Source organism: Pelobates fuscus, chromosome 10 (assembly GCF_036172605.1).
Source record: "Pelobates fuscus isolate aPelFus1 chromosome 10, aPelFus1.pri, whole genome shotgun sequence".
Taxonomy (NCBI): Eukaryota; Metazoa; Chordata; class Amphibia; order Anura; family Pelobatidae; genus Pelobates; species Pelobates fuscus.
In genome coordinates this window covers 67,193,743-67,207,411 of record NC_086326.1, presented here as the reverse complement: position 1 = coordinate 67,207,411, position 13,669 = coordinate 67,193,743, and the positions used below count along the sequence as shown (strand labels likewise).

The window sequence follows — 13,669 nt, the reverse complement described above, 5'->3', positions numbered from 1 at the left end:
AACAAAGTTCTTCGAATATTTTTATAATATTTTTAACAGTTCATGCAAGTTGCATCCCGCTGCTACCTTAATAATGTTTGTGTGGATGAGGTAGGGCACTATGTAAACTGCTTTGCCCAGGGGCCTATAATGCTGGTAAGAGGACCCTGCATGCACAAGAATTCAGTTTGCATATCAAAAACTAATCTCCAACTCTAGTGTTAATCAAATAACAATCACATAATCAGACACAGACCATAAATGATCCTCTGGCAAAGGTGTCAGCCAGACAAATGTTCCTAGAAAACTGGAACATCGAGTCGGCATACCTTTTACTTAAACCTCCCTCCCCCAAACCCCCCCCCCCCCCTCACTTTTCTTAAAGTATATATCTCAGAAAAATGTTACTGTATAATGGCCATACAATGTTGCAGTATGTAACCTGCATGCTGTATTTAGCTGTCTGTCTTACTCTGTCAGAGTGAGAATATGTTAATTCTACATTGGGAAATGCTGAGCAATTTGTTTGTACTGAGAAAGAAATGGGGGGGGGGGGGGGGGGGGCAATGTTAGAAGGCAAAGTAAAAAACACAAACATGTAATCTGACCTAAGTGGCTTATGGGCTGGGAGTCTTCACTGGGAGTTTTGTCAGTATATGGGCTGGGCTAAACTACTTAACATCAGAATGCAGAGACATCTGAAGAGAACAAACAGTGACAAAGCATCAGCTGAGACACACGATGTGGCCATGCAGACTTCCTCTGGATCAGTGTGGAATAAAATAACCTCACATTGGAGCTAGACGTTCAGCAGAACTTGCTGCCTGAGAAACACACACTCTGTGGTAAGCAGATCTGTGGTGTTTAATCCACAGCAATTATGGTAGGAATTCCTTTAATCTGCATGTCTGAATGTGCAAACCGGGACTTATCATTGCAAACTTTGCTGACAAGTCATTTTTTATTCATGTTAACATTCTGAGATAATAACATATTATTTTATACACAGACAGCAGATAATCAGTGTAAACGGATCTAACGAATATTGTTTATTTTAGGTATAACTTTGCTTCATATAATTGTTTTCCCCAGTTTTTAGAATTAACAAATATATACATTTTTAGAAATAGCATCTAAGTGAAGGTAATAGATGCCAGTGTCGCTTATATGTAATTTATTGCACTTCAATAATGTGGACTGATTTTTATTTTTTTTCCAGGCGCCACATTTTTGTTTTGTTTTTTCATTATGAGAGAAAGTGTAACTTGAAGCATTAGGCTTTAAAACTCCGTTAGTCAGCTCCCTCCCACCCCCGATGTTCTAGCCCTGCTGGCGCTGCAGGTGTATTGAACATATCTTGTAAAGTCCATATGTTAGAAAATGTGAGTGAGCACTTTATGAGTCATTAAGAATTCAGAGTAAATTGATCATCATAAGACTTTTGTTTTCTAGATTAATTGATACTCTAAGGCTGTGTGTGCAGTTATAATACAGTGATCACTTGATAATTTGATGTTTTATGCTTTGTGATGTCATGTGCTATTTCATGTGACAAGCTATTATATATTGTGGTGTGTTTTGTACTGTTTATGAGTTGGGTCTTGTGGTGTGATGTTTTATGTGGTAGTCTTTGATGTGTAGTGTTTAATTGTGTTATTTTATGTCGTGTTTTTTGTGATGTGTTATATGCTGTTTTATCTGATGTGTGACTTGTGATGTGATGTTGTGTGCTGTTATACTGTAATGTGTTTTATGCTGTTTCTGTGATATGACAAGTCTAGTTTAATATGTTGTACCATGATATTTTATATAATGTCTTATGTAGTGTTAAGGTGTGTGATATGAAACATACTATAATTTTATTGTACAGTCTCACTTTTTCGGCCCCGCATGACTATATAGTTATATATGTAAAATGAATTAATTCAATCAGTCTCCAGTCTCTGATATCTACCTAAGCCATACCTGTAGACTAAGCAGTGGTCCCAGCCCAGTCCTCAAGGCATGGCAATGGGTCAGGCTTTGTCAGTATCCCCATAGTAACAGAATCTAAATCCTAAATATTTGACTGTTAGAGTGTCTTTGATGCCTGGCTTGGGAACCACTGGATTCGAGAAATCCAAATATGCCATTCTATTTAAAATACACATTTGTTTATTATTATTTATTATTATTAAGAATTGCCCAATGTTACATCTCCACACTTGGATAATTTGGATAGTGGTTAGAGCAGGAGTGATCACAATGAATATATCCAGCTGTTGTGGTACTACATATTTTATAAAGTTATATAAAGTTTTGTTAGCTTTAATGATGTCGAAGCATCATGAGATATCTAGTTTGTAAAAACCTAAGATCCTGTCTTTTGACATGGTGCACCCATACATGTTTTGACTGAAAAAATGCTAATTATATTTTACACCAATTGCTTGCTTGGCCGTGAAATTATTTTATTTTACTAAAACACAGCCCTTTACTCTTGCTCTAAGGTGTTAATGTCTTGTACTAAAACTCTCTAGAAATGTATTTTAATTTTATTAGACTTGTAGCAGAGGTTTGTGAATGTTCTTGTAGGAAAGTAATACGGGATAAGGTTATTTACTGTAATTATTATTATTATTATTACCATTTATATAGCGCCAACAGATTCCGTAGCGCTTTACAATATTCTGAGAGGGGATTTAACTATAAATAGGACAATTACAAAAAACTTACAGGCACGATAGGTTGGAGAGGACCCTGCTCAAACGAGCTTACATTCTATAGGATTCTATAATAAATTACTCCATGGTTTCAGCATATGAATGGGATTTCAAATTATAAATTACACACTTCAAGTTCTCTTTAAATGCTTTGTGTTTCAGTTTGTGGCCTCCAAAAGTTCAGAATGGTATGCAGCATTTAATATATGGGGGAAGTTATGTAATTCCTACAGTGGAGAGGGTATTTGTTTGCGGAGATGCCAGATCTATAATAAGCCGTTTCATGTCTGTACATGTGTACTGCCTAAGAAACTTCGTGTACTGCTTACATCCTTGAGTTCAACCTTTTTTTCTGACTTGAAATTTGCAAAGTAACTTTAGAAAATTCACATATATTATAGAATAGTGTTAATGCACATCATACAAGTTGTTAATTATGTGTTGACTAAGGTTTTTGCTTTGATGTCCAAGCCACATAAAATTTACATATTATCCATATATATATATTAACCATACAAAATCAATTCTATACCTAATAAGTCATTCTGAAACAAAGTTCTGAAAGTGAAGCAGTCACCATGGAAACCAATTACATGTGATTGCTGATCGATTAGGGATTCCTTCTTTTTATAATGTATTGTAGGGAATTGAAAAAATGTATATATATTTACACTCATCTAAACAAGCTTAATGAAGCAGTTTTGTTGTATAGATCATACCCCGCAGTCTAACCACATAATTTTCTGCCTTTTACAAGTTAAATCATTTTTGTTTGTTTATGCAGCCCTAGCCACACCTCACCTGGCTGTGACTCACACAGCTAGAATAAAAAAATGTATTAATTTTCAATCAAACCTTAACTTGCTTTAGTAGTTTTTATATCCTTCTCTGTAAAAATAACTTTAATTACACAGAGGAAGTTCCTGTATGGTCTAGGAGGCTGTTAACAGAACAAGACATACAAATTTCTGGATTAAACAGACTGTGCAATACAGGAAACTAAAATATTTTTGTTCCTTTTAAGGACGTGTTTAGGAAGGCTGTGTAGCTTACATGCAGGAAGGTATGATTATGGCTGTATAAACAAAGTGATTTAACTCCTCAATAGCAGAGAATTGAGCAGTGACACAGCAAGGGCATGACGTATACAACAAAACTCTTCATTAAACTAAAATAGTTTTAGTGGCTATAGTGCCCCTTTAAGCAAAAGTTCTGAAAAGGAAAGATTCACACTGGGCTATAATCCCAACATGGCTAGTTTAACCTAAAATGTAGAATTCAAAATTACATTCACTAAAATTCTATGTTTAACCCCTTAATGCTGCCAATCATGTATAAACGATTGCCAGGTTATGCTCCCAACTCCTTCTATCATGTATACATAATGTTAACTATTGCAAACTAAATGTATTTATTGCTAATGATTTTGCCAAATCTGCTGAACCCCACCAATGTCCAGCTCTGGGCTCGCTGTCAGTACAGACTGCTCCTTCGGAAGGGGGCAGTCAGAGTGATCTACACCACCTGGAGGTGCAAATCTGCTTAGTAGCCTCCCATTGATGACCAAGGAAACAGGGGTCATTGTGGGAGGCGGATTTACAGTAGGCATCAGTTCTTGACTTTCATATGTTGGAAGCAGGAAAAATTGGCAAGTGAAAATATCAGAATTACTTTTACAAGAGCTAGATGACTGGGTAAGAGCATCTCCAAAACGGCAAGTGTTGTGGGTTGTTCCTGGTATGTACTGGTTAGTACCTACCACAAGTGATTTAAGGAAGGACAACCAGGCGTCAGGATCATGGGTGCCCAAGTCTCATTGATGCCTTGGGGACCAAAGGAAAAGCCCGTCTGGTCCAATTACACAGAGGAGCTAGTGTTGCTCAAATTCCTAAAAAACATAATGCCATGATAAAAAGGTGTCAGAACACACAGTGCATCACAATTTGCTGCATGTGGGGCTGAGTAGCTGCACACCGGTCAGAGTGCCCATGATGACCCCTGTCCACCGCCGAAAGAGCCTTCAATGTCGACATAAATGTCAGAACTGGACCATGGAACAATGGAAGAAGGTTGCCTGGTTTGATGAATCACATTTACTTTTAGATCAGGAGGTGCATGTGCAGTATTTAAATCAGTGGTCCCCAACCCAGTCCTCATGGACCACCAGCATTTATGTATTTCCCTGTTTTATTCCAGTGGAGATACTGACAAAACCTGGACTGTTGGTGTTCATGTATCAGAGTGTGTATGTGTGCGCATGTATCAGTGTATGTATGTGTGTGTTCAAAGAGGCAACATGGCTGCAAAGTGGGAGTGACATGGTATGTGTAATGTCAGGGCAATGTGGCAACATGTACAATATAAGTGGAACCAGGGCTGTATTTGGTGCAAGACTTACAAGGCATTTGCCTTGGACGGCACTTTCAGGGGGTGGCGTCAGTCTTTCTCGCAGCATCACTAAGCGGCGCGCAAGGGAGGTGAACAGGAAGATTAGAGCATCCTCACTGCCTGCATTGACCGACCGCCCATCCACCCTGCAGCACAGGAGCCCAGCAGCCTCCAGCCAGCAAAGGACAGATCCCATGAGACAGCACCAGCAGCAGCCAGCCCAGCAGCCCCACTGGACCCCAGGGAAAGAATCCACTCCAGCTCTCCCAAAGGTAGAGAGGCTGGGTAGATTTTAATAAAATACAAATAATAAATAACAATTTATGAGTGTGTGAGGCAATGTTTGTGACTGTGAGTCTGTCAGTATCAGGGTGTGTGTGTGTGTGTGTGTGTCAGTGAATGTGTATCTGCCAGTGTATGTTTGTCATGGAATGTGTGTGTGTGTCTGTCAGTAAATGTGTGTGTGTCTGCCAGTGTATGTCTGTTAGTGAGTGTGTTTGTCTGTCAATATATATCTGTGAGTGTGTGTTAGTGTTTGTGTCTGTCAGTGAATGTGTGTGTGTCTGTGCAAGCCCTTAGGAAAAAAATGGTCCAAACAATTGCCCTCGTCAACTCTCCCTTACCACCCTCCCCTGTATCCGCCACTGACCTGAGGAAACTGCTGGGTGTGCCTGGGCTTCTTTTGAACTTTCCAGTGCTACTGTGAGGACCCAGCTTGCACCTCTTCTGGATACAAGATCTTATCGGGAGCCTCCACATTGTGCTGAGTCAGAGTGTTGACATGATAACCACAGTGACATGACATCACTACCTCTCAGCTCTGCTGTACAAAGAGTGTGAGACAGCTCAGCCACACCAGGGAGATCCCTGGTGACCAGAATGCATTAGTGAGCTTGAGAGCTCAGTGTACCAGCCGTACCCCCAAGACACAGAGCATGCCCTGGTATAAAGTTTTCTCCTTGATGCCAACTTGGAAGGCCCCTGGGCCCTGACACATTGTATAAAATTCACACACTGTCATCTTGTGCCCATTACTATAGGCATCTTTAAAAACAATCTATTTAAAATGCTTGCTGCAACATTTAAAAAGCCACTGGCATAGAGCATTTATACAGTAAACTTAAAGCTTTTCTAATTTGTTGATTTAGTGTAGTCTGTTTATTTATACATATGCTATCTTTAGCTTAAACATGTTGATCTTCCGGTATTTCAACACCTACTCAATTCATTGACCTATATTAAGGACACGGCTTTAATGTGACTGAGTTGTACACTTATTTCGATCCCAATTATGTAGACCCTACTACACATGTATAAAGTCCCCTACTAAATTTTACGCATTAAGTGTAGATTATAGTCAAATCAGTTTAACTGATCACAGATGTTATTTTAAAGAAAATATGAACTTCTATAGTGTGTTGTTTACGTTAGGGATGGTATGTTCTTGCACACCAAAGAAGGCATCCAGTCTTGTTTATGAGCATAAATATAAAATGTAAAAAGCCATGTTTCAATCAAAAATATAATTTCGGTAAATGGAGGGTATTACTCCTCAGTGATTTCTTCGTTAAAAAAAAAAAAAAAAATGTCACAAAAAAAACCACAGAATAAAAAGCAATATCAACATCAACAGCAACAAAGTTCCTAGTAACACTGATCCCAGGCATAAAACAACAAACTGTTTCTTTAACAGTGCTGTTTGAGCAATGCTGAGTAAAAGAATGTCTCAGTCGTTTGGTGTATACCTGTTCTTTAGAATGTAGATGACTGTTCCACCTGTGCTTCAATAAACGTATCTGTAAATTTGTGACCAATTTGCAGCTGTTCAAGATTGTTCCCATGTCACCCAGATTAAATATATTACAAGGTCTTCAAATATTGAACATGTCTTACTTGTTTCATACAATTAAAAGGTAAAAATGCTGCTGGGTAGTTAGTCAAAAGATGATTGATAGAATTGAGGAATCATGGCTAATTTCAAAATGATTGTGATAACTTTTTGTCTTTCTCATTCCTAGAGCATGTATATAAGGGAAGGGCTGGTGAAAGGGTATTAATAGCACAAAAAAGCAGATGAAGGCTGTAAAGGTGAAGGTGCGTTAGAATGTCTGTTGGCAAATTACTGCAGGAGAGAGACATGAATTGTTAATGGTCTTTGTTAAAGGGACACTATAGTCGCCAAAACAACTTCAGCTTGATGAAGGAATTTTGGTGTGTAGATCATGCTTTTGAAGTCTCACTGCTCAATTTTCTGCCATTTAGGAGTCAAATCACTTTTGTTTTTGTTTACCGTGCCCTAGTCACAGCTCCCCTGGCTGTGACTCATACAGTCTGCATTAAAAAAATTGGTTTAATTTTCAATCAGATGTAACTTACTTCAAAAGTTTGCATGTTCTGCTCTGTAACACATGACGCCCCTTCAAGTTCTAACACGTTATTAAGAAAGCAGGAGATACTTAAAGGGATACTATAGTCAAAAGAACAACTACAGCTAAATATAATTGTTATGGTGAGTATAGCCTGTCCCTACAGGTGTTTTGCTATAAAGACTGCCTTTTCAGAGAAAAGGCAACGTTTACACTACAGCCTAGGAGCACATCTAGTAGCCACTCCTAAGACAGCCACTTCAGGTGTTTCCTGGGTCAGTGCTGCACAGTGTGTAGCACTGACATTCAGCATCTTCATGCTCTGCATCTCTATGAGGAGATGCTGTTTGGCCAGGGTGGTGCTTTGCTCCACCTCCTGCCCTGCTTCCTTGGTTGAGATCATCAGAATTTACAATCTCAGCCAATCCAATGTTTTCCTATGAGAAAGCATTGTGATAGGCTGAGATGTACAGTGCTACGGAACTTGCTGGCGCTATATAAATATTAAAATAATAATAATAATGATCAGTTCTGATGTCAGCCAAGGAGGTGGATCAGGGGTGGAACCAGTGCTGGCGGACCCGTGCGATGCTGGAAATAAGATGCGCTTTAACCCCTTTATTGGGGTTGGCTGGGGACCTAAATAGTGTTTTTAAAACTATAGGGTCACGAATACACTTTGTGTTCCTGGTCTTATAGTGTTTCTTTAACCCCTTAAGGACACATGACATATGTGGCATGTCATGATTCCCTTTTATTCCAGAAGTTTGGTCCTTAAGGGGTTAAACAAAAAAGGAAACAGCGTTTCCTATTTTGGGCAGTCCTAAACGCTGGTGGGCGGCATAGAACGTCCCTGAAGTCCAGGGGACTTACCGGATCCCCGACGATCCGACGACGGTGGTCGCAAGCTCAGGCAGCTCCTTTCTGCACGATATGGCCCTCCAGGGCCATGTGATTGCGGGGTCCTTGCGATCACATGGCCGGAATAGCTGGCTTCTACAGTGCCTGCTGGGGGCCTGCCTGAGCTCTCAGGCTGTCTCCCTGCTGCCTGTAAAAAAGTTTTAAAAGTTAATAAAAGTAAAAAAAAGTTTAATAGGGGGTGGAGCCTGACCGCAGGCGAGAGTAGTCACCAGCACATGGAGCTCCGTAGGTCCTAGCCGACAAAAGCTTGATTTTAGGGGATTAAACCCCTTTCCCTACCTGCTATAGGCTGTCAACCTGCGGAGTGAGAGATCCGGAGACGACCTATGCCTTTCATCCAGCCGGCAAGAGTCAAGAAGCAGAAACGCAAGCCCGGGGCCTACAAACACACAGAGAGCACGACCTTGTCGGACCTGCTGGAGTGCTGGCAGCCTCACGGGGACCCGGAGGCTGGGTACTATACTGACGCCCTCCAACTACCCTTAACACAGATGGGCAGACGATCACAGAAGCCCCCCTTTGAGCCACAGACAGGTTCCAGGGACATAGGGGCCTTACTGCAGCTAAATCAGTCGGCTAAGATGGCGGGCAAGGCAGATCGTAGACCAGCACTGACTCCTGAAGAGTCTGCTCGCCCAGACCCACTACCAGAACAGGTACCGTGCACAGCTGAGAGTGTGGATGGGTCGATGCCGGTCACTCAGCGGGATTTCTGCAATCTGGTCCAGGAGATCAAGTCCCTCCTGGCGGCAGACGTGGCAAATATTAAGGCATACAGTCAGTGGACACCAGGGTGAAGGCCTCTGAAGAGGATATAGTAACACTCAAACAGGGACTCTCAGACTTCCAAGCCACAGTCTTGGCTATGCAAACGCATCAACAAGCCCTCTCACTCCATTACACAGCCCTAGATGACAGGTCACGGCGCAACCACCTGAAAATTAGAGGGATTCCTGACACAATCCCACCGGATGAGCTACCTCATTATATGAGGTGCCTGGTGGCCACCATACTTCCCCAGTCCCAAGCCAAGAAATTCTCTATAGACGGGATATACCGCCTACTGGCGGCAGGTGACACTACCTCTACCATGGTGAGGGATGTGATCGTCGCATGCTCCACCTCACAGGATAAAACACTCCTGATGACAGCAATGCATGGCAAGATGCCGCTACCCTTTGAGGGGTCCAGTCTCTCATTCTACCAGGACCTTACGAGGTCCACACTGCATTGGCGTTGATCCCTGCAATCAGTCACCAGCCATCTAAGAGCAGCCGGGGTGGAATATCACTGGAGATCCCCTAGGTTCTTGGTAGTCACCCATAAAGGGACTGTGCATAAAATCTCCTCGCTAGCCGAGACGCCTCACTTCCTCAAAGCCCTGGGTATCCAGGTCCCGCAGACCCACCCAGAACGACACTCTGTAACCAGAGCAGCGGTACCTTTAACGACAACGGACCACCTGACCCTACAATCCGAAACCTGAACACTCTAGGGAACGTACCAATCCCATGAGGCACAAGCACCAACTGTTTAGCTCTGTTAAACCCTGTTACTCTTTTAAGCAAAACTATAAGGCTCGTAGACTGACGTGAAAGCGCCAACACACCCACAACAGACACACTCTCGTAATACCATGATAGGACAAAGAAAATAGAAAATCTACAATACAATAACAACAGAAAAACATAGTGCAATAATGCTATAACACTTTAAAATGGTGAGTAGATACAAAATGGTCACACTCACAAACAGAAATTGATTGTAGGCGTTATCATAAACCTCAGGACTTTTGAAGCATCATGGCAGACATAGAGGAGAAAAAATATATAAAAATAATAGTGCAGAGTATCTTTGATAAAATGAACACTTTAATGTACAAACACACTTACAAAATAGAAGTGGGAAAAAGGCACATCAATAAATCCAATCTCAGGATCCCTGGAATCAGGAACATCAAAATGACCAATGTCCAAAAAAGAGATGTGGAAATAAAATACAAAATAAAACCAAAATCAAATTCTGCACTACAATAGAAAGCCCTACGCGTTTCGTTCAGTAACCTGAACTTCCTCAGGGGCAAATGGATCTCCTAGTCTGCATGCAACGTCCTTCAAGTCCCGGTCTTCTTTTAAACTCATCTGAGTTTGGCGCGCAGTGAGTCCCAGCCTATCCGCACCATACTTCCGGGTTCGGCATTTTCCATACTTCCGGGTGCGTTCCAATGACGTCACCGGAAATGCGACTCCGGTTTCATCCTTAGACTAAACCGGAAGTGATGATGCGTTCCATTCGGCAATTTTGCGTTCCACCACTCGTCAAAGGGGCGGAAATGGATCAGAACGTAAAAAAACAATAATTACCAAATAATAAATCAATCTCATATCCCATAAGTCACCAGGATATCACTCAAACAGTAAAACAAACCTTCCTCTATAAAAAATTCCTAAATACATAAAAGAAAAATATAGGAAAAATAGAAAAATATATGTGAAAGTAGAAATAAAATATATAAAATATAGCTTAAGACATATGTATAGGGTCTTAAAGAGACAACCCATCAAAATATATACATATATCTCATGCAACAAATTGGGTACTTAGAGAAAACAAACCAAATCAAACTCTACATTCAGCCCCCTTGGTTGCATGGTTTGCAAGGTGTATATCCAGTATCCTTCTCTTTTCCTCAATAGTAGTCCAAGGTCACCGCCCCTTTCGTCCAAAGACACTTGTTCAATAACAGTACATTGGAGAGTACTGAAATTGAAGGAAGGGCATTTATTACAGTGCACTGGCACTGAGTGTGTTACCATTTTCTTTTTAATATTGTTTCTGTGCTCCTGGAATCTAATTTTAGCCTTCCTCCCTGTCCTCCCCACATATTGCAACCCGCATCCACATGTGATCAGGTATACGACATGTGTTGAGGAACAGGACACCAGACTTTTGATTTTAAACTCCTTTTTAGTTTGGAAACTGCTGAAACTTAAAACAACTTTATGTTGATTGTTGCAACTGATACAGTTGCCACATGTGTGGAAGCCTGTTTTGTTCATAACCTTTTTATTCTCCAATCTAAAAGTGCTAGGTGCCAAGATTTGTTTAAAATTCGTTCCCTTCCTAAAAATAATTTTCGGAATTTGGGGGATTTGCATATTTAAATAGTCGTCTTCAATTAATAGACCCCAGTGCTTCTTAATGATTCTCTGTACATCAAAAGCCTTTGAGCTATATTGCGTATTAAAAGAGAAATCGAACATAGGGTTTCTAATGTCCGTCTTTCTTTTATTCACTAGGAGGTCGTTTCTATTTATATTTCCCACTTTTTCAATTTCTGCATCCAGAAGTTCCGAACTGTATCCCTTTTCTAAAAAACGATTTTTCAAAACTTCTGCTTGTGAATAAAACAGATCCAGATCGCTGCAGTTCCTACGCATCCTAATAAACTGGCTCTTAGGAACCCCCTTGAGCCAGTTTGGATGGTGTCCACTTGCAGTATCAATGAAACTGTTTGAATCAGTTGCCTTAAAAAATGTTTTAGTCTTGATTGCTCCGCCCTCAATGAAGATGGATAAATCAAGGAAATCTATACTAGAAATACCTATCTTAGGTGTAAAAACCAAAGAAAGAGAGTTCTGATTGACGTACAGGAAGAACTTTTCTAATTCAACCAAAGGACCGCGCCAGATCACCAGGACGTCATCTATGTAACGCCTCCAGAGCACCAAGTTTGCACCATATGGGTTGTTGGACCAGATAGACGATCTTTCCCAGTGGTCCATAAACACATTAGCGTAGCTTGGTGCAAACTTGGTGCCCATCGCCGTGCCCTTTAATTGAAGAAAAAATTCCTTGTTGAAACTAAAAAAATTATGGGTTAAAATGAACCGAATAGCATCCTCCAAAAAAAGTTGAAAAGCAGGTGTTAAATTAACATCCCGTTCCAAATTATTTCTAACCGCCTCTACACCGAGATCGTGATCGATCACAGTGTAGAGAGAGGTTACATCCAAGGTAGCCCAGACAAAATCTTCCGCCCACTCAATAGATTCCAACTCTTGGATAAGGTGTTTGGTATCCCTGAGGTAAGATTTTGCTCCCTGAGCATATTGTTGTAGATGGAAATCAATATACTCGGATAGCCTAGAGGTCAGGGAGTCTATGCCACTGATAATTGGCCGGCCAGGGGGTTTTTCTTTACACTTATGTAATTTCGGGAGAAAATAGAAAGTAGGTACCTTAGGGAATTCCGAAAAAATAAAGGAGTAGGTAGATTCGTCTAGAGTGCCTGATGATTTAGCCGTATTTAAAAGGGTTTTTAACTCTCCATTAAACTTAAAGTTCGGGTTATAAGTTAATTTTTTATAGGTGAGATGATCGGCAAGTAGTCTATATGCTTCTGTTACATAATATTCTGTAGACATAATGACAACCCCTCCTCCCTTGTCTGCACTCTTGATGGTTAATTCTTTTCTATTTTTCAAATCCACAAGGATCTTACTTTCTATACTCGTAAGATTCTTATGTTTGGTCTCCCAATTTGAGTTCTTCCCTAGTTTCTCAAAATCTCTGATGATCATTTTATTGAAGGCTTCGATCTGGCTACCTTTCTCATTAGGACAGAATTTAGATTTGGGTTTAAATTTCTGCATTGATTTATTGGTATTAGAGACGTCATTAGTATAGCCATCTATGCTTTTCTTAATGAAAAATCTCTTAATTGACATTTTTCTTGTAAACTTTTGGGCATCTATATGCAACTGAAATAAATTTGGAGGTTCTTCCGGGACAAATTTTAAACCTTTACTAAGGAGAAGGATTTCTTGAGGGGTCATGGAGTACTTTGAAATATTGAAGACTCCTAGATTTTCTTCCTGCAACTGGGTGAACGTTAAATTCCCATTGCTCCTCCACTCAATCTCATTTTCTTCCCTGGTGTGTTTCTTTCTCTCAGTGGCATGAATCGGTTGGTTAGGGGCAATTCCTGAGACCTGGGAGGAAAAAACTCCGTTATCTCTCCCTTTCTTCGGTCTCGCCCCTTCCCTAAAAAATCCCTATTATGTTGGTAACCATGCGTCTGTGGTGAGGCGGTGATTCTCTCAGTCGGAGAAGGGTCAGGTCTGGATCTAAAGGTCACCGGGGGCTGAATAGGTTTGTCATTTCTTGGTCTAGAGGAAGGTTTGTTATTCATAAAACGATTAGATGGAGATGTATGCCATCTTGAGTGTGAACCTGATTGGTTTCTCGTTTGTGCATTTTTCTCTCTGTCATGATAGGACAAAGCCTAATGTGACTGTGCGGACATCATAC

The 13,669-nt window shown here is 40.7% G+C and overlaps 1 protein-coding gene across 1 annotated transcript in view; it reads left to right on the top strand.

Moving 5' to 3' along the window:
• Window positions 1-671: 671 nt before the first annotated feature.
• SLC16A12 (solute carrier family 16 member 12) overlaps window positions 672-13,669 on the top strand; it is an 88,657-nt gene continuing 75,659 nt past the window's right edge. The window contains exon 1 of the mRNA XM_063435104.1: window positions 672-824. The gene's annotated coding sequence lies outside the window, so the exon portion shown is untranslated. The remainder of the gene's footprint in view (window positions 825-13,669) is intronic.